General features: G+C 39.1%; 1 non-coding gene across 1 annotated transcript; it reads right to left on the reverse strand.

Annotated features, from left to right (window-relative positions):
• Nucleotides 1-252: 252 nt before the first annotated feature.
• Nucleotides 253-359, reverse strand: LOC123631095. The gene has a single exon (XR_006732971.1). It is a non-coding gene; the product is annotated as a U6 spliceosomal RNA (small nuclear RNA).
• Between the last annotated feature and the right edge of the window lie 22,240 nt (nt 360-22,599).

Below are 22,599 nucleotides of genomic sequence, written 5' to 3' on the forward strand. Positions count from 1 at the left end.
TGCACAAGGCAAAGTTCCTCTTCTCATGGAACTTACATTTCTAGTGGGGGAGACAGACAATCAACAAGCATACAAGTCTGTCAAAACAAAATCCTAAAGAAGCAGAATTTCCACGAGGGCCTCAGTCTCTTTTTGTGTAATGTCATCAGTAAAAAGCAGAGGAAGACAAACATGTATGAGGATAATTACAGATACCAAAGGAACATTGGAAACTGTTTTTTTCTGTCTATGGTTCATTTATTTATTTATTTTTAAAATATGGAATGTTTCATGAGTTTGCGTGTCATCTTTGCACAGGGGCCATGCTAATCTTCTCTGTATCATTCCAATTTTAGTGTATATGCTGCCAAAGCAAGCACATATTTGTTTGTTTTTAATTTTTATGGCTCCATAATGGTTGTAGTGGGACATACTTTTTAAATTATTATTTGTTTTTAGAGTCTCACTATGTCACCTAGGCTAGAGTACAGTGGTACAATCATAGCTCATAGTAACCTTGAATTCCGAGGCTCAAGCAAGCCTCCCATCTCAGCCTCCCGAGTAGCTAGGACTACAGGCATGCACCACCATGCCCGGCTAATTTTTTATTTTTTTGTGGAGACAGGGGTCTTGTTATGTTGCCCAGGCTGGTTGCAAACTCTTGGCCTCAAGTGATCCTTTGGTCTTGGCCTCCCAAAGTGCTAGGATTACAAATGTGAACCATTGCACCTGGCCTCCTATTTTGCATTGAATTTTTAGTTAGCCTAGGCCTAATCAGGAGAATAAGTCTCAAGGATTGGTTTGATCAGTTTTAATTAAGCAAATGACTTTTATCCCCTTTATTGATTGATTGTTTTTGATGTATTTACTCAGGTACAATAAAATGCATTAAATATTATCAGACTTCATCTTAACTGGCCAATAAATAGTTTTGAGCAATTTTATTATTTAGTACTATTTTAGGCACCAAATTTATACCAGACTCCTGATCAACTCAAGTTTGAGTTTTTATTTTTAATATTGGGGACATTGTCAGAGATAAATTGTATATTATATATTATAGTTCAGGAATCCTTGTGTAAACCAATGAAATCCACTATATTAGACCATTCTGGATGAGTTGCCATGTCAAGCTCTCAATAAAATATGAGCAATGGAAGAATGGCTTTGAATACTTGGAAAAACTAGATTACCGTGTCTAAAGAACAGGTGATATTTTCATATGTTCAGGACATGAAGGCTGTGTCGTTATTCAAGAAGAGTAAACTTAGGGCTATCCACTGAGGTATTGTTTAATGGCAATAGATGCTGATAACAGTCTGATCTTAATTCGTCTGATTTTTGAGGACAAAATCCCTGGGAGAGTTAAAAAAAATCATGCAATGATTCCTGCAGAGCTTTACAGAAAAATAATTGGACCACAGTTTACATAATTAGTCTCATGTTCCCTTATTTTCTGATGCCCTTGGATTCTTTTGAGGCTCTGAGAAATGTCAGTAATAGCAGCTAATTGGTTGGGGCCAACGATCCTATTAAAACATAAAGATGTGTCAAAAGTTAAAATATATATGTTAGTGAGTTTTGAGGCTATATATCAAATTTAATATTTAGCAAGATTTGTGGTCCCTGCAATTCTTTGAGAAAGACAAATTTAGCTTAGAGTATTTTATAGGAAAAGAAGCAGTTAGGAAGAGAGTGACGAGACATGTTAGCTCATGACTGTGATCCTAAACTTTGAGAGGCTGAGGTAGGAGGATCGCTTGAGGTCAGGAGTTCAAGACCAGCCTGTGCAACACAGTGAGACCCTGTCTCCACAAGAAATTTAAAAAGTAGCCAGATGTGGCAGCATGCGCCTATAGTCCCAGCTACCCAGGAGGCTAGGGCAGAAGGATTGCTTGAGCCAGGAGTTTGAGGTTGCAGTGAGCTATGATCAGATCAGACCACTGCACTCCAGCCTGGGCAACAGAGCAAGATCTTGTCTCAAAAAAAGAAACAAAGAAAAAAAAAAAAGAACAAAAGCAAGAGAACAAAAATAATTGACACAAAAGGAAAGAAGTAAAGAAGAAAGAGACAAACAGTAAAACTTAAGTCAAATTATAAGTCATTTAACCCAATCATAGAAGTTGATTCAAAGGTATTGAAAGGAAACTGTCTACACCTAAAGTAAGTCATCTTTTCCATCTAAAGAGGATTGGGGAGGAAGCTGAGGATTTCCAGAGGTTCTCTGCTTCTGGAGGGTTTTTAGTGAACCTGGGGGTCAGAAGAACAGTGGTACAGATTGTAGGATCCAGATTGATGATCCTAAGTATGTTTACTGGGAAGCATGTATGTCTTGGAACTTAAAGAACAGTACTTGTGGTTAAGAATACCTGAAATGGCCTTTTCCAGCATATTTTAAGGCTAACTTTCATTGGAATCTGTTTGAATATATTTGGTCTCCTAACTCTGTATCACACGGTGGATCCAGCAATGTACCTTTTGAAACCGCAGCTCGCATTTGTTGTATTTATGAGTGCATATCCACCTGATCATATCTGACAGGACCAGAATGTTCCAAATGGAATCTGTCAGAGGAAGAGTCGAGTCGGGTCTCACAGGGCTTTATGTAACAATTTTATACAGTGAGTATTTATAGAGATTTTAACAGATCCCATTAAAATGGAAAACTGGGACAGTTTTAATTATAAGATGCCATTAGCTCATTTTATATTCTTAGAGCTTCAGGAATAATATGTTGGTAATATATCTTAAAACATGTCTGTAAATTTTTTTTTTTTTTTGAGTCAGAATCTTACCCAGTTGCCTGGGCTAGAGTGCAGTGACGTCATCATAGCTCACTACAGCCTCAAACTCCTGGGCTCAAGCAATCTTCCTGCCTCAGCCTCCTGAATAGCTGGGACTACAGGCATCCATTGATTATTCTTAAGATGTGAGAAATCACCAAATAATATCATATTAGGGTTGTCATCGGAGTAGAATATCAGTCAAAGCAGAACAGGGCATACTTAGAGCAGTGCTTGGACATCATGAGAATCGTCCGTATTAGGAACAGAAGGTAGGGTTCCTGGGTTTAGATCAGAGCAGAATTTAATTAGTGTGTAGGAAACAGACAATACAAGAATTTTATAAATGACAATCAACCTGCCTAGATGTGTTGATCAAAAATAAATTGGGCTGCCTACTGCAGATAAAACAAGGTGGGTAAGCCCAAGATGAGGGTCAAGAGGAACAGTAAGGTAGGCAGTGGGTTTATGATAAGTTCCTAGTTTTTAATAAGTACCCTTAAAATTAACATTGTCTTTTATGCCCAAATTGTGAGAAGGCTTTAATGATAGTTAGGAAATGTCCACATGGAGGGTTAGTTTAGTCTTCGCTTAAGAAAGAAAAAGCCTGATTTGGACTAGATTCTGAAAGCAGGCATTGACATATTTATTTCAGTCGTTTATGTAGTTGAGAGAGCTCTTTAAAATATGAAGGTCACGAAATATACCTTATTGTTTTAGCATCTCTCCTTTCATAAGGTGAGGAGCTAAATCTTTGTGGTTACCTGGGGACCACCTGGAAAACTTCAAAGATAGTTTGATGTAAAAGAATCTTAACATTTAAAAAAATTGGGGGCTTGAATTTAGGAAAGACCAAAAAAAAAAAAAAAGAAGTTTATATGCATTGGGTGGTGCTTTAGGAATAATGATGCACATCTGTATGATGATTTGGAATGGAGAAGGTCTGCAGCCAAGGAAATTAGTTAGGAAAATATTGCAATGGTCTAGGCATGACTTGATGAGGGCCTGGGCAAGGATCTGGCATTGAGAATGGAAAAGAAGGGACAGATTTGCAGCAGCTGTTGAAGTAAGGACTGGCAGGACTTAGTGACCACCTGAGAGAGAAGGCAAAGGGGAAGCCAAAGATGACTTCTAGCTTATGATCCCAGGTCACTGCAAGAAGGAGGGGAACCCCAGACAGAAATAGGGATGGCGTCGTTAGAGCTGACGTAGAAAAATCAAGCACAGAAGGCAGGTACAACCTTGTAAAGGAAGAAATAGAGGGAAAGATACAAATGTTTCTACTCGTTCATTCATTCATTTAATATGCCACCTCATTCTGCAATGGATCTGAAACCATTTATAAAATTACACAGAATATAAATAGATGAGTGAATTGGTAGATTAAAAAAATAAGCATAGGAAATATTAAATCCAGATGTGACATTATTAATAGCACATGGGTTTGCATACTGTAGATACCATATTGCATGTTACTAGAGTTCTGGTGTAAATTTGGCGTAGACTTCTTAATGACCTGTGCAGACACAAAAGCACTACCGGCAGAGGATTGCCAGCATCCATAAAAATGAATCTGCTGTTCAGGAGAAGCACAGCTTTTCATGATACTGAAATGTGCGTGTTTTCCTGTGCTCACAGAAAGAGGACACAATGATGTAACAGATGATGTACTCCCTTGTCTAACTCAGCAGGGATTTGTGATGGAGAAAATTTATTACGGGATGAATGTCACCAGCTTTCCCCTGCCTCCGACTCCTTAAGAGTATTTTGGCTTTGCATACTGTTTCTTCTCTTCCTCCACCACTTGAAGACAATTTTGCCGTTGCAGACTTTTTTCCCTGGATTTTGTTGATGACTAATTGAGAGGAAAGGGAGAAGAATGAGAAGCCAAGATATGTGTGAACTGGGGCTGGGAGAGGGGCCCTTTAAGGTGTTTTAGGAGGACAGGTTGGCTTGGGAAAGCCATGAGGCGTAAAAAAAAAAGTACAAGAATAAAATTACTTTAGGAAACAGTTATAATAGTAATTATATACCTTTCATAGTGTTTGAAAAATACTAGTCAGGGATGTCTTTATTTTGAAATCTTAGCTGGTTGCTGGAGTTTTTTCCTTGAATGCAGGCACCACTCTGAGACTGGAGGATGCAGGTCATAGTTTTATGGATGTATGAAAGGGCTGCTGTGTGCTAGACTTAAATCATCACTGCAGGTATAAGCAGAGAGCACAGCTTCATGCTGACTGTTAGGCTAAGAGCACAGTTGGTCTTGATACTTTGGAATGGGGGCCAATCAAACTTAAGACTTGATCCACTTGGAGCTGCAAATTAAGGGATAATGTATTGGTGCATGGTCACTAAATAGAGATTGTTTCATTAGAAACAAAACAAAAGAAAACAAGATAAGAACTCATATAAAATGTTCAATTTGAAATTTGTTTCCATATTCATATATATGAATGCTCACTTTCTTAAGAAAACTCCAAGTAAAGGTATATACCCAGATCCACACTCTACATGGTTGGGATTGTCCAGTGGCACATTTAATTATAGGACATTTTTAAAATTTGAGGACATTTCTTTGTGAGGGCTGCAAAATATGAGTGTTCCTACCTCTCCTTTCTCTGCTTTCACCTCTCCTCCCTCTGCTTTCACCTCTCCTCCAAAAGACTCTGGTTTTGGCTGTCCTTCTCTCTTGTTTTCTGAGCAGGATCCTGTGGTTGGCAGACTAGTTTTTCTGAGGTTTCATGATGAAGAATTGATAGGAGAGGGGGTGGTGTGGTATGATGGTTAATCTTATGTGTCAACTTGACTAGGCTAAGGGATGCCCAGATAGCTGGTAATACATCATTTCCGGGTGTGTCTGTGAGGGTGTTTCTGGAAGAGATTAGCATTTGAATCAGTAAACTGAGTAAATAAGATGCTCTCATCAATGTGAGCAGGCATCATCCAACCCACTGAGGGCCTGACTAGAACCAAAAGGCAGAGGAAGGGTGAATTTGCTCTCTCTGTTTAGGCTGGGACATCAGTCTCCTCCTGCCTTTGGGCATCAGTGCTCCTGTTTCTCAGGCCTTCAGATTTGGACTGAATTACATTACTGGCTTTCCCAGTTCTGCAGTTTATAGACAGCAGATGTGATACTTCTCAGTCTCCATAATCATCTGAGCCAATTCCCATAATAAATCTCACATGTATTTATGTGCAATTGGTTCTGTTTTTCTGGAGAACACTGACTAATACAGGTGGAGAAAGACAATAGGTAGGCAGGTTAGGACAAGTCAGGAATTTTTCCAAAGATTTGGGAGTTGAGAGACTCTGTAGGAACTGTGAGGTCTTGTGTGATGGTTGAACACAAGTGGCGTTATTTTCTGGTAGTTTTATTTATTGCTTTTCACAACTTTATTGAGGTATAATTGACATACAATAAACCACACATATTTAAAAAATTTGATAAGTTTTGATATAAGTTGACATTCATGAAAATACCACCACAATCAAGATGATGAACTTACAGATGAGATTTTAAGAAATATTGCTGTGAAGTGAGTATCAGATTCACTGTGTTTAAGAAACACAAGAGTCTGAATTATTTTGAAATTACTTTTTGGTTGCCGAACTATGTTTCTTTGACTAGGACTTGACTCAGATTTTGGCCCATTGCTTCAGTAGTTACCTTATAGTACAAAATTTAGGTGGCTGTTTCTTTAACATTATTCAGTTGAAAATATAACCTCAAAATGTAATTTTATGGTTGATGGACAGCTTGGGAGGGAGAAGGAGGCATTTCATTACAGCCATGGTTTCTAGACAGTTTGCTTGAGCCAAGGGCCAAGTTGCTAATCTCCAGTAGAATGATGGATTATATGCCTTTTGGCACACTTCATTCTTGCAGCTGAGCTCTGGAAAAGTCTTGGACTGCAGAGAGTTGAAAGCTGTAGTATTTAGCAAAAACTTGGAGTGGGATATCCTGGGTTGCTAATTAAAGCCACATCCAAATGTTCTGCAATCAATAGAGCCAAGGGTAGGATTATGATCCTCTTACTGGAATTAAGGAACCTAACTGGGATTGTCGTCTGAATAAGTGTCTACTTCATCTCTGCATGGAGGAATGAAAATCATTCTCAGCAAACATTTCTGGGTCTACTCTAACTTACAGATATGTGAGCAATCAAGACTCCAGGACTCCAAAGTTCTGTGGCACAGAAAAGATCATTTTAGATTGGAAAATTTTAAAAAAGATAATATTAATTTCCCACCAAAGTCATAGAAAAATCTAAATAAAATTATCATAAAACTTCTAATTTTAAGCAGTGTGCCTTTCTGGTGATCTTGTCAATATAAATTAATTGTAAGCTGTATCCCTTTGTAAAGCACTTAATTTGACCTGCTATATCAAGTTGCTTTCAACTGTAAGTAACAGAGACCCTAACTCAACTAGCCCAAACAATGAAGGATTTATTAACCCTAGTAGCAAATACACAGCTTGGGCATCTCCAGGTTTGGTTAGTTTCGTGGCTAAAAGACATCCTCAAGAATCCAGTATCTGTCCAGCTCTGTCATACCTCCTCAGGATGTCAGCATCATCTTCAGGCTGGCTCTCCTCCCAGTCACAGGATGGCTGCAGAAACTCTAAGCATCCCATTCTCCCTCACCAACATCCAATGACAATAAGGTCATTCCTCATTCTTGTTTACCTTTTGTCAGGTATAATCTTTCCCAAAAGTCCCTCAGCTGGCTCTCCTTCATATCTCACTGGCCAGGTGGTGTCATGTGTCCATGCCCAAACGAATTACTAGCAAGATGAATGAGCGTGCCATAACAGATTTAGACTGATTAGGACTTAATACTGGGCTGCTGCAGGGCAGGTGGCTATGGAAACAAAATCTGGATTCTGCTAACAAAGATGATTGGGGGAGTAACCACATCTGCCATGCAGAATTATAGATATAATCTGATTGGCTATTGAAAACGTATGCCAAAGATGATGATTTTCATTTAGATTCATTCTTAATCCATTCTTTCTGGTGAAGATTTATTGAGACTAATAATCTATAAAGACCACTCCTAGTACATTGCAGTAAAAGCATATCCTTTGCCTAGAGACTATGTGTTTCAATTCTTAATAGTAGGCATTTAGTGATTAAAATTCAAGTTCACGGAAATAAAAAAATTAAAAAATTCAAGTTCAAATGAAGAAGGCTTACAACATCTGTATTTTGCAGTATTTCAAGTGGTTATCTGATCAATTAGAAGATCAGTCCTATCAACCCTGATCCTCAAGGATACTAAGATGTGAGTTTTATATGAATATGATTAGCTGGTTGGGTGGTCAGTATTAAGCTCATCCAACAGAGCCCTTTCTGACTCATAACTATAGAATTATAGGCTGAAGAAAGCTCAATAACAGCTTCAAACAACTTTTGTCATTCTTGTCTTCATAAGGAAACAGAGAGCGGAGGGAGGTGGATGGTAGGTGTATTGTTAATAGATACCTTCATCAAGCCTCATCTGGTCTTGTTCAAGTCCCACTGTGGGGACCAGGGCCTCACCCTTTCTGCATGATGTACCCCTCTTGTCTCCAGCCCAATGGCTTCCTGATTGATGCTGAGGCGTGGACAGACCCCTACTCAGTCCTCAGATATGTACAGCCTGGAAGTGCAGAAGGCAATAATGTCCCACGGAGCAGACTTTCAGCCAGTGGAAGATGGAAACTGATAGATAAATTCTTCACCTTTTGTCCCTACCCTAAACACAGTTTATATCATGGCTTTTTTTTTTTTTTAAAGACAGGGTCTCACTCTATTGCCCAGGCTAGAGTGTAGTGGCATCATCATAGTTCACTGCAGCCTCAAACTCCTGGGCTCAAGTGATCCTCCTGCCTCAGCCTCCCAAGTAGCTGGGACTACAAATGCACACCAGCATGCCCAGCTAATTTTTCTATTTTTTGTAGAGATGGGGTCTTGCTATGTTGTTCAGGCTGGTCTTGAACTCCTGGCCTTAAGAGATCCTCCCATCTTGGCTCCCCAAACTGCTGGGATTACAGGTGTGAAATGTCATGGCTTTTTAAAACGATGGTCCCACAAGATCAAGGCATCAGTTGAATGCAATGGCAGAAAACTCTGTAGAGTATCCGTACATTGAGTCTCCTTCCTTCCTTCCTTCTTCTTGCCCCTCACTCCTGCTTCCTGAGATTACACCCCTGCCAGAGCAGTGAGGTATAATGCAGCTTCAGTCTCTGCTTTCTCTGCTAAAGCAGTAGAGTAGCTCCGCCTAAAATCTCTAAAATCTACTGGCTCTTTGTATAAAATAGAAGTTTAAGAAGTTGAGGTTCATAATTTATAAAGGAAGACACTGACATAGAGTTTACAGTAGACATGTAATAGATATTTTTAACAAATAAATGTAATTTGGGGGGATGAGAAGAATTCCTTATTTAAAATAGGATAGGCTAAACTTGGTACTCCTAGGAGGGAGGTGTAGATGTGGGAGGTGAGGGGTATGATTTATTCATCTCTTTAGGACTAGCACCTCCTTCATGCTGAATGTACGGTAGATGCTCAAAATATACTTGCTGAGCGAAAAGAGAGAAGAATGATGGACATTTTGAAGTGGGGAAGATGATGTATGGGTAGAGAGCAGTTAAAGGTGGGAGACAAGAGGAAGGCGGCATTACTCCAAAATCTGCCTGGCTGGCTCTGCAATATTGAATAAATGACATTCTGTCTCTGCCTTGAAGTACTCATTAAGTTCTGAAGATCAGTGATCTTGATTCCTTCTCTGTAGGAGGAGATCCACTTAATGGCTCTACTAGTTCTTAATGTCGTGTGATTCAGGAGTTCTCCAGACTTTTCAGAGAAGCGGGGAGGCAAAGGGGACTGGGTGAGTGGGAAAAGCCAGTAGAGTTTCCGTGGTGAGTGTTGGGGTGAGCGCAGGAAGGATGATCGATGGGGTTCCGAGCAGCAATGAGTGCCAAGCTAAGGTGGCATGAACCCAGCCAGGCCCAGCAGCCTGAGATTACAAGTGGGAAGAGTCCAAGGCTGGGGAGACCCAGATAAGGCAGATTAGACCTGTGACCTGTGGAGCCAGGCCCACAGGGGTCCAGCCTCTGCGTGGGGAGAAGTGAATCCAGATGAGGTTGGTGCTGATGGAAAGCAGAAGTGGATGGGTGTCCCTGTAAGGGAATTTGGTTCAAGGTTAGCCTGAGGAAGTAGAACTCACAAAATCAACTCAGAGAAGGAGACTTGAAATTTAAGATCTTAGAAGTGAAAAGTTCCAGTCACTGTGTGGACTGGGAAAAGTTGCTCTTGGAAGGAAGTAAAAAAAAATCTAACTCTAGACACACAGTTAATTAACAAGCTGTGCAACCTCAGAAAAAGGATTTCACCTCTTTGAGTCATATCAGTAGAACAAAGCGTAATTCTAAAGTCCTGTTTGGGGCAGTGGTGCAGCTCATGTATAGATGTGCCCGGGAAATTCTGTATAAGAATAAAGAGGCAGCTGCCCACAGCGCAGCTTGTATTTTGCCCTGCTCTAGTGAGGGTGCAGTGAGCGCGTTATGTTGGCAGTCCCTCCAGCAAAAGGAGGAGGCAGATGGTGGGGATAAAGTGGAAGTGGGAGAACGTCCCCAATGCTGGAGGACCTTCCAGGGGCCATTCCTTCCACATCCTTCTTTCACCAGCTAATGGGTGTGGCTTCCGGGCTCCACCACGTCTGCTCTCTCCTTTTCCTGCCGCACCTTGTGCATGTCCTGGCAGCAGAGCAAGGAATGAATGGACAGCCCTTCCCCCAGCTGCAAGGGGTCAAGGGCAGCAACAGGAGGCTGACCAGATACTCCCTTAGTGTTAGGGGAGCTGAAGGGGAACTTGGGTGTGGACAAGGAGTCCAGCCCGGTGGTTGTCTGGGCTATTCCTGTCCTACAGCAAGAGTGACGTGAGGCCTAAGCCCTCCATTCACATGCCTCTGAACTACAGATTTCTTCTACTGAACTACAGTATTTTTTCTCTGTGTTCTGTGCCCTTGGGTATTTTGAAGTCTGTAATATCGTAAGTTTTTAGCTATTTTTTTTTAAACAAAAAGGATGAAGGCCTTAAGATATTCTTGGGAGGAAGATTCCCTTCTTGGCATTGTATCAAATTCTTTTCTATGGGGGAGGACTGCTGTGGAGGCAGGGTGGGGTAGGTTCAAAAAGTTTCTAACATGTTCTGGCTTGGGGCCCAACATTGTTGAAAAATGCTCAGAGGAGACTCAGAGCACTTGGGTTTTTTGCTTTAAAACTGTCTTTGTTTAGATGTTCACATTTGTTTAAATATTTTCTGAAACAGAAACAATAAAGGAACTTGAATAGAATTTTTTTCCCCACAAAACAAATTCTTTCCCAATGTAGGCCAACGAGTTCACTCTAAAATCATATTCATGTCTTTGTTAAGTATTACTCAAAGGAAGTGAAATATATAGGACACACCTGATACTTAAAATACTCCAGACTTTCTAACAACAATAATAGTAACTATTGTCATCTACTATTTGATGTGACTATTTGCTAAGTCTTGGTTTAAGTGTTTCACATGCCTTACATCACTGGATCTTTCCAACAGTCCTTTAAACTAAATATAGTACTATTATCCCCATTTTCCAGGTGAGGGACCCTCAGGGGCTGAAGGAGCCCCTCCAGGGGATACTAATAAGTGTCAGGGCTTGGATGCAAACCTAGATTTGTTTGACTTCAAACTTGATCTGTATCAGTGGTGTTCTGGCGAATGTTTAACCACCAGCTCTCTTGTGGGGAGGGAGAGGCTTGCTTTATCATGTTTGCTGGTTTCGTGTGGTATAAATATTCTCACCGTGATTGATTTTAAGCTACCAACTTGACCTCATTGAACACAGAGTTGGGAAGAAATGCACAAAATCGATTCTTGCTGGTACCAGCCAACCCCAGCATGATACTCCTTACCTTGTGTGTTATATTGTCATCAAATACATTTTGGGGCTTGAAGCAAATTTGTGTCACCTGTGGTTTGGTGGTAAATTCATAGTCATTCTACTCTTTGTATCGCCATAACTTGTTCCTACAGGGTGCCTTTTCAGAACGCTGCTGTGGAGACCTAACCCAGTCAGGCACTGCCCTAAGAGCGTCCTGGGCGATTTCTCACTTGATTTTCCCTACAGCCATTTTGAGGAGACTGCCATTGCTTTCCTTATTTCACACAATGAAACACAGGCTCAGAGAGTTTAAGAGATTTGGTGAAGTTCACACAGCACACAAATGAGGGAGTGGCATGGCTAGACTAAGGCTGGACCTAAGTGTATGAACCATGTAGATGATGAGCTTTTGGGGGGAAACTGAGAAATAAATAGGGACTGGAAAGAAGTAATGTTAGTCAAGTAAGACTGGACAGAGATGACGTTTTATCTACATGATGCCAAAAAATATAATATCAGTGACCTCATACCTACATTAAAAACCATTCAGCTTTATTTATTAAAACAAATCAAGTTCACACATAATCTGAATAAAGCATTTCAAAACCCACCGTATGCACACCGGTGAAAATACAGATTACAAACACTCAAGAAACATTCTTGTTCTTCTGATACTATGATGTATTGGGAGAGATGTTTTCTGAGTTTTCAAAACTGGGGCCAATTATGCAGTGAAATTGGATTTATAGTAAATTTATGTCCTTTCAGAGAGGAGTTATCTGCACTTTTCTTTAGTATCTGTAAAGATTTCTTTATTGCTACCAGATCAACTAATATTCAGAGTTTCTAACCATTGTTTCTATTACATTGGGATTTTAAGGGACTAGCTATATAGTTCTCCTTAATGCACAACTAGTAAAACAATACATTTCTAAAATTCAGAGACTGTAGAAGAATGATACCCTGAACAACTACCTCATGCATGACTTAGAACACTAAGTCAATCACAAAACCATCTCCATTTAGTTTTTTTTTTTAATACATCCTACATTTCAGTGCCCTTAATCTTCCATAGAAAAGTTGATATGAGTGATGCCTACCTAATATGCAAAAGTCTCTCATATCTCTGAGGGAGCAACAATTGACCACCTGCTTTCACATAAACACTAGGAATAAATGCATAGCATCAGCTGACTTGAGAGTTGAGTCACATCAATATTTGTGCTTCAGAAAATCTCAAATACTGTTAATACAAAAAAGTACACATTGACTATATGTGTATGTATTGGATCATCAATATCTTTCCTCCTTGGAAAGATGCAAATAAATTATCTAATTGCTTTGATTTTGAATGATTCTCTATAACACTCTGATTTAGAGTAACGACTGAACGTGATACAATGACCTATATCTGGAAGAGCAAACATCAGAATGATTAGCTGTGGTTTTGATTTTTAAAATCTGAATATTTTGGGTAAAATTACTGTCGTACAGTGGAAATAACATGGAAGGATCAAAGGGTCCAGACTTGAGTCTGTCCTCGCCTGCTGGAGAGTTACATGGTCTGGGAGGTGTTACCAGACCCCTCCTGGCTTTGGCTATCTCGTCCCTAAAATGGTTCAACAAATGTCAACTGTTCAACATAAAGTGGCATTTATGATCCAGATGTTTGTATAATATTAGGTTTGGGGGTTGAACAGACATAGCTGAACAAAAGGAACTTCTTTGGTCACAGCCATTGAGCTTTTAGGAAAAATGTTGAGTTGAGAATTAGCTCAATTTACTGTGTAATTTGGAGGTTGATGATTTTTTTTAAATGATACCTAATTTTTTTAAATCTTCAAGGTCCTTAAAAATGTGTTCAAAATAATTGTTTTTCATGGAACTGAGAAGTTGTGAACTGACAGATGAATATCTGGAACTAGTCTTTTCTAGAAGAGCTTGGTCTAGTTGTTTTGTTTTGTTTCTTAGATTTTTTCATTATTGCTGGTTTTAAGGTGAAGAAAGACAACCACTTGAATCCAGATGGACTAAAGTATCGCCCCAGGTCCCTTCTTGGGGCACCCTAAATTCACTTTGCGTGTAAATGGTAGGTGCATCCAGCCACAGGCTTAATAAGGTTTTCTGATACATTGATGCATACAGATCACAAGCGCTATTGGGTTAAGACTTGATATTTAAAGAATTAAATCCTTTACATTCTCCTTTGACCAGAAGGAATGTTGAGAAAGAAAAGTATGGTTCTGTTTCTCCAAAGATGTGATAAAGTCTGAGACTTGCAAAAGACCTTAAGTAGTACAACTTGTGTAAGAATTCTTTGGGTGCAGTTAGTATAAACAAAGGGTCCTTGGCACGAAGAGAGAACTAAGCAGCTGCAAAAGATTTGCTTAGAAAATCAAGAGATTAAATACTCTTAAGAGACAAGAGTGGAAGAGGAAATACCCACTAAGGTCTCTGATATTTCCTTTTTCTTTCTTACCTCTGTATAGCCTTCTAGGATTAAATATGCCTATCTATGGCTAAAAAGACCAAGACCAAAAGAATCTTCTACTTAAGGATGAACAGGTTGTTAGTATTTTCCTTTTATCTCTCTAAATGTAAGCAAGCATAGGGGCCTAAGGTTAAGTCACTAGAAATAACCAAATAAATAAAAAAAGAGGACACTGATAGTACTTTAACCCCCATGAGAATATTATGAGTTAATAGGTATGATTGATGCAGAAAGGAATTGCCTTTAAGTAAAATAATTGAAAGTTCATACCAGAATTAGTTTGTTTAATATGGAAAGCCTTGGGGAGCAATAACACAGTATAATAAATTCCTTGCTAGTCTTGCTGTTCCTTATGATACAGCAGCTACCCATGTTCCAAGTCTCTTAAGATATTAACATGAAATTAACTGGAACTTGTTTCATATTTCAACATAATTTAACTGGTCACATCTTTCTAAAATTGTCCTTATTGCTGCAACATAATTTTCAGTTCAAAGCTGGGCAATGTGCAATGTATAATTTCATCATGAAGTTTGTACAGCTTCAAAATTTTACTAGAATATACTAGAAATACAATTGCTATTATGTTCAAACATATAGATGTCAAAATGTGACTTTTTTGACATCAAAAACCTGATTTATATTCTACTAGAAAATATAATAAATAAATAAAGCATACATCTGAATACCACAGAGTCATCAGGAAAAACAGGGGTAGATCTATACAATATACTGATGTGGAAGACTATACAAAATTATTGTTAAGTGATAAAAGCACTTTCTCAAGTGGTATATATAAAATGCCATTATTTTTACAAAAAACTTATATAAATAATATATATTTGCATATACATGGAGAAAAAGGGGAGGAATATACATTGAGTTGTTAACAATAGCTATATCTACAAATGAAAATTATAGAAAAATCTTTGTATTCTATATAACATATTTCTATAATTTAATTTTTAATGACAAGGATGTATCATGTTTGAAATAAAATAAAAACTTTAAAAATGTGGATATATAGACATCAAATAATTATATGAAAAGATGCTTTCAATACCCTTAATAATTAGAGAAACACAAATTAAAACTACAATGAGGTACCACTACACACTTATCATAATGGCTAAAGTAAAAAATAGCGATAACACCAAATGCTGGAGAGGATGTGGAGAAACTAGAACATTTACACATTGCCCATGTGAATATAAAATGGTACAGCCCCTCTGGATTAAAAAGTTCGGTAGTTTCTTATAAAGTTAAGCATACATTTAGCATATGTATGCTTATGGGAATCTGGGAATTCCACTCCTAGAAAAAGAGAAAGAAAAAATTATCTTCACACAAAAATCTGTACATAAATGTTTGTAGCTGATTTATTCATAAGCACCAATATCTGGAAAACAGCTCAATGTCCTTCAACTGGTGAATGAATAAACAGACTGTGGTACACCCATAAATAGAATACTACTTAGCAATAAAAAGGGACATACTGTTGATTTATGCAACAACATGGGTCAATCTCAAATGCATTATGCTAAGCGAAAGAAACCAGGCTCAAAAGGCTAGATTCCATTTATATGACATTATGGAAAAGACTCCACTTATAGGTGCCTTTATAGGGTCGGAGAACCAATAGACAGTGGTAGCCAGGGATTAGAGGTGGAGTGAGGAAAGTGGAGCATTAGGGAATGTTTTAGGGTGATGGAACCATTCTGTACCTGGATTGTGGTGGTGGTTACACATCTCTAAGCATTTGTCAAAACGCGTAGAACTGTACACCAAAAAAGTAAATTTTACTGGCTATAAATTTTTAAATAACTTTTAAAAAAGAAACACGCTATTAAAAAAGATCTAATTAATGTTTTGTTTTTTTTTTAATCTCTCAATAAGTCTTGATTCATCCTGTAAATTTTCTGGGTAGAGTTAAGCGAAATTACTTTTGGATTGACAAAGGTGGTTGCCAAATATAAATTAACTGTAATATTCTTGCTACTTGAGGGAAGATTGGGAGTTCAGAACCATAGCTTGGAAACTCTCCACACTACTGCAAACTGTTAAGTGGAGGTCAACGCTCAGTTATTCACAAATGCGCTACACAGATTGCAGGTGACGTCCACGGGGGCTTTAACACCAGGCAGGCAAAGGGTTAACTTTCCTTACACCTCAGTTAGTCAGATACAAAAGATTGTTTGATCATGTATGTCTTAAAATCCTCAATCTCTGTCTTTCTTCTGTCAAAACTATGAACGAAAAAGGCACTTGAGGGCCACAGGCAGGTTCTCTCTCCTCTGCCAGCTTTGTAGATTGTCACTGTGTGTATCTGCTCAGGCTCCAAAATGTAAACTGTAGCATTTATGGGCAGCATGAAATTATATCTCTTCAACAATTAGCATAGTATGTGGCAAAATAACTGCACTATTCCCAATTAGATTTTTCCTTTAAGTTTGTCATATGGAGGGGCAATTAAAACAAAACAAAACAAAAATAAGAGGAAAAGAAGGAGGAGGAGGAGAAAAAAGCCAAAAATAACACAACAGAATCTGCTGAGCCAGAGGCTGTAAGGCTAAGCTTTCCTTGTCCCAGCTCAGCCTAAAGAAGAGGCCGACCCTATTCACGCAGCTTATTAATGATTCAGGCCTGACAAATTTGGGTTTGTAAATAGAGGCTGAACCAGACTGTTCTGTGTAAATAAGGCTTTAAAATGGCACCGTAAGTAATGGCTGTGGTGCACCAGATGTTCTTAACAAGGTGACCACTTCACATAACAGCACCCCTGAGGGTCTAAGCTAGTGGAGGGGCCCTCCTCCAAGTGCCTGTCTATTGTTTTATTTTTATTCCCCTTCTTGTAATAGACCACCTTCCCCCTCCTGCCAGAAAAGAAGGAAGAGCATGAAGCCAGCTTTCTGCGTATTTCATTCTACCTGTTACTCTGTTTTCTGTGGCAGCCAGATGCTTCAAGTAGGGGCTAAAGAAGGCCTTTACAATCCCAACTAGCAAGTTAATGCTCTGATATCTAGGTCAAGTGGACAAAGGGCTCTTAAGCCCTTCCTATGTATTTTGTGTTTGAAGAGGTAGTAGCCAGAAAGCTTAGAAAAAGCACGTCACTGGTTCTCTGCGCTGATCGGAGAGAGGGTTCTGTTCTGTCTCTGTTTATCTCTGGCTTGATGTGGGACAGGAGGGCTGGAACTTTGGCTCACTGACCACTAGACTGGGAAATTGAACATCTTCTCTGTTCCTGCTTGTGCTATGACACTTGAATGAGTGACTGAATCATTCTGAGTCAGTTTTGTCATACCACAATGAGGGGGTTAGATTACAGGATTTCTCAGGCCCCCTTCAGTCTTAAAAGGTGACAAGTCTATGAAATAAGGAAGAAAATGTGTGAAATCCAAGTAGATCAAATCCATAATGGAGTTCAAGGGTACATAATGCTTAGGATTTTTCCTGAATCATTAATTGATATATGTCCCTATTTATCAGTACACTGTATGTTCATATACAGAATAAAAGGTAAAGAAATGGCAAGGGGAGACAAATGACACTTTTTTTTTTTGACAGGGTCTCACTCTGTTGTACCAGCTAGAGTGCAGTGGTGTCATCATAGGTCACTGTAACCTGGAATTCCTGGGTTTAAGCAATGCTCCCACCTCTCCCTCTCAAAGTTAGGATTACAGGCATAAGCTGCCACGCCTGACCAAATGACACTATTAAAGGACAATTTAGAAAGGCAGAGATGTTCATAAGGTTCTAGGGAATATGGGATCATGATGTTAAGTACTCAGGGTTTTGAGTCAGCCTACTCAGGTTCAGATCTCAGGCGTACCACTTAGTAGCTGTGTTAGCTAATTTTTTTCTCTGAGCCTCACTTCATAGATATAAAAGGTGATAAAAATATTATTCTCTTTAAAGAGTTGCTAGGAGGATTAAATGAAATAATGCATGCCTGGATCTTGAAACATTTGATAAAAGATATGTATTATTATTATTACTACTACTTACAGTGCATGATTACTCCAGGGCTACTTACAGCAATGGAGAGTGCTAGAGAAAAGAGACAGCCGTGGTGGAGTGTCTAATGCACCGAACTTCACATCCAAAGCCCAGGGTTTTGGTTCAGGATAACACAGAGGTAAATAATGTGTCTGCAGACAAACAAACAAAATTCCACAGTGCAGATTACATCAGGTACCGCCCCTTACTAGCTAGGTGACTTTGGGCAAGTCACCCACCCTCTCCATGAGGATACTAATGCTCATCTGTCAAGGATGTTGGTATGACTGACAAGAGATGACGCATGTGAATCACACATCGTAAACCACAAACTCCTTTGTAAACGTAAGGATTGTTCTAATCTGGTAAGATTATGAACCAAAACCTATAACAGAGTCTTTCTAAAATGAGACAGCTGTTGCTCTGACAGGCTGAAATTCTTTCTTTCTTTCTTTCTTCCTTCCTTCCTTCCTTCCTTCCTTCCTTCCTTCCTTCCTTCCTTCCTTCCTTCCTTCCTTCCTTTCTTTCTCTCTCTCTCTTTCTCTCTCTCTTTCTTTCTCTTTCTGACTCGAGGTTATTTTTTTTTTCTTTTTCTTTTTTTCTCTTTTTTCTGCTTGGGGTTATCTTCACGGACATCTATTACTGACAAATAAAACACCCTCTCTGTGGTGCTTCACTGATTCCACCTGCTTTCATGTCCATGCCCTTCTTTCATTCCCACGACCTGAAAGGGGCATTGGCTCTTTGTCCCCACCCTCACCCTTTCCAGTTCTTCCTTCATAGCTACCATGGTAGGGCCTCCGCTCCCTCTTCTGTTTCCATGTAGTTATTATTGGAAGCAGACGTAAGAATAATATCAAACACTCATCTTGAATGCTAGGTCAAGGGATGCCTTTGAGCTAAGAATGGGGCATATTAAGGTATTTTAGGACGCTTAATCAGCAGCAGCTGAACTCAATAGACTGGAGTGTGTGGACTGAAGCAGGAATAGATTAGAATAAGAAGGGCCAGTGAGGGTTATATCATGACAAGATATAACCTGTCATGTGATGTAACTGTCATGGAAAAGGTGGTGAGAGTTGTGCCTGTATGATGACAGTGAGAATGAGAAGGGGGCAAGACACTTTTCAGGAAGCGTGTCTATGAACTTCATTCTTTTTATTTTTTTAATTTTTATTTATTTTTTTAGAGATGAGATCTTGATATGTTGCCCAGGATGGCCTCAAACTCCTGGCCTCAAGCGATCCTCCTGTCTCAGCCTCCCAAGTAGCTGAGATTATAGGCATGAGTCACCACATCATTCTTTCAATAAATATTTATTGCACATTTACTGCATGTCAGGTATTGCGGTAGAGGCTGGGAATGCATCGGGGCTAAAATAGATGAAATTTTGATCTCCGTGGATTTATGATCTGTGGCACTTGTCAAGCGACTGAATATCAGCGAGAGGGAGAGTGGGAAGTCACATGGTCATTTCCAGCTTGAGTGTCAGAGGAAATAGTGGTGCCATGGACAGCAATGGAATGGGAGGACGACTGGGTTGGCGTGAAGGGAGACTTGTTCAGTGTTCAGCACAACAAATTTGAATAACTGATATCCAACTCAAATGCTTTTCTAAAATGAAATGAAATCTCGATTAAACTCTTGGGTTTCGTGGCTGGTGCCAAGTGATCTACATGGAGTTTCTCAAAGTGTAATTAAGAGGCACCCAGTTTGACTGGCTATGCACTTAGTCCTGGTCCCAAATTTTAGGAGACATTTTTCTTATAAACCTTATATGAGAAAATTCATTAAAATAGTAGACAATGTCTTTGAATGTAGTTTTACAGAAAGATACTGAAAAGTATATCAAGTTGATTTTTCTTATAAAGACCTTCTGTAAAAAGTCAAAAGTGAAGTCTTAGTCAAGTTTTTTTTTTTTTTTTTTGCAGGTGCTAAAATACAATCCAAGTACATTATTTTCTGATGATCTAACTTAATACAAGGATGGAATATAGAGAAATGATATGTCCCTTAGGCTGTGTCTCAAATATCAGATGTGTCCTGGAAACTATTGCCAAGGGTTGGATTGTGGTTAATTCCTGACCAAATTCTCTGCCTGCTGCCTGACATGGAAATATTTAGTGTGGTTCATCAAAGGAAGCTCTGTAAGCCACAGATGTATGTTAACAAAGTTGACATATAACTGGGAAAATTTGGGAGACTTGCTTTTTCCTTCTACTTTCCTATAAAAATTGGCCACAGAGATGGTAAAATCATATTTCCACCCCACAACAAAAGTATTGAATCTGTGCAAACTCTTGAAGAATTTCCTTAAATCTTACTGCTTTTCACCATAAACTATAAAAGAGACCATTTTATCTTGAAAAAGTATTGAAAATAGATTCAACCAATCAGTACTTTGACCAAAGAAAAATGTATGTATAAGGTGTCTATACAACAGTGGGACTCAATCTTAGTTCTGATTTCAAGGAATTCTGATTTAATTGGTTTGGGATGTGGTTTGGGCTTTGAGAGTTTAAAAAGTTCCCCAGGTGATTCTGATGTGCAGCTATTGTTGAGAAGCACAGCTGTTTCTGAGGTCTGCTCCAGCTCCTTGGTAATCAAACCTGCAGAGGAAGGGGCTCCCTTCCCAGCTGACTTTGTCAGTGGGAAATGCACGCTATGGAACTCACGGGCTATCCATCAGTCTGTGTGTCCATGGTAAAAAAGAAAAAAGAAGAGCAGCTTTGGAATGTAGCCCACTGTACATTATTTAAGATGTGAGAGCTTGTTCTTCCCCATGCTAATTTTGGCGGTGGTATTACATATCAAGAAACATGAATAGTGTCTGATGTGGACATTCTACTGCTTGGGGATATATCTTTCTCAATGGAATCAAAGACTGAAGAGTTTTGTAGCTTTCCCATTTCTCTTTTCTTCATTCTTTATTGTGATTTCTGATGTTCATGCTCGGAGGATTTCTGATGCATTTCGGAGTTCACAGTCATTCTGGATGGTTCTGAACCAGGTTCCTGTTACCAGATTAATGAAGCATAACTATGTTTGTGTGTGATGTGGCCCCTTGGGGGCATTCCTATCCCAGTTCAGCTACTACTAGCTGTTGTAGCCTGAGCAAGTCACTTAAATTCTCAGAATCTCATTTTACTTCTCTTGTAGGTTGTCATAAGGATTGCAAATAACGTATTAGAGTCTCTGCTGCATAACAAATAATAAATTATAGTTATTATTATTTTCAAATCTAGATTACAAACTCATTAAGGGTATGGGGTCATGTTTCCTCTACAAAGTTTAGATATTTAAAATTTTCTGAGCATTTATAAAATGGTATTCGATAAAGATAATACAATTCCAACTTTATAAATGACAGGGAATATTAGAATTCTTTCATCAGGTTGGCAGAATTAGAGGTACAGTCTATGACCATGTTCCTGAGCAAAGCAACCAGGCTACCAGAACACCAGCTCTATAGTCTTAGGTGGTAAAAAGTTTGGGTCCTAGAGTCAGACCTTCTGGGATGAAATTCTGCTTTCAACCCTCGCTGGCTGGGTTCTTGATCAAGTTACTTAATGCCTCTCAGCTCATTTTCTTTATCTGCAAACGGGCATGTTCGTTGGGTGAATGAAATAATGCATATATTGCATTTATGGTCCTTAGCCAGAGCCCTGTTCATCAGGGGTCCCCAACCTATAGTGAATTGTGTAATTATTGCATCATATATTACAATGTAATAATAATAGAAATAAAGTGCACAATAAATGTAATGCACTTGAATCATCCCAAAACGATACCCCCTCCCTGGTCCGTGGAAAAATTGTCTTCCGTGAAAATGGTCCCTGGTGCCAAAAAGGTTGGGGACTGCTGGTGTACATTATAAAGTTTCAGTTAAGGCTTCTTTTATTATTATTATTGGCTTCATTAGCATTGTTCTGACTCATGCACCAACTTCTAGAGGAAGTGACAGTGGCCAGCAGGTCACATGCAACAGAAATGAGGTGACTCAATTTTGTAAGAAGCACAGCATGTCTAGGAAAGAAGCAGCCAAGGTCAATAACCTCTGGAAACACAGCCGCAGCCACTACCCAATGGAGACAGCACACGCTGGCGTCACTCTTGGGCGTCACCCAATTCATTAGAAGTTGACCAGTCTTTATTTATTCAACATTGTGTTAGGCAGTGGTAGGAATCTTAAAGGAAGTGAAAAGTAGAACCTTTGAGGAACTTACAGTATGCGTGGGGAGAGAAGTCTTTGTGAAAAAGATGGATACCAATGTTATTAATAAAAAATTAAGTGCTAAATTGTGTGGTTCAGCCTGTGCTTTCAGTAGGAGTTACAGGAGGGGAGAGCAGTCTTGGCCTTTCTACACTATTCTTTCTAGAGGAAAATAATGCCATTAGCAATAACATCTTCAAATATAATTAGCAGTGAATGGCTCT

Source organism: Lemur catta, chromosome 1, assembly GCF_020740605.2.
Source record: "Lemur catta isolate mLemCat1 chromosome 1, mLemCat1.pri, whole genome shotgun sequence".
In the NCBI taxonomy this organism is placed as follows: domain Eukaryota; kingdom Metazoa; phylum Chordata; class Mammalia; order Primates; family Lemuridae; genus Lemur; species Lemur catta.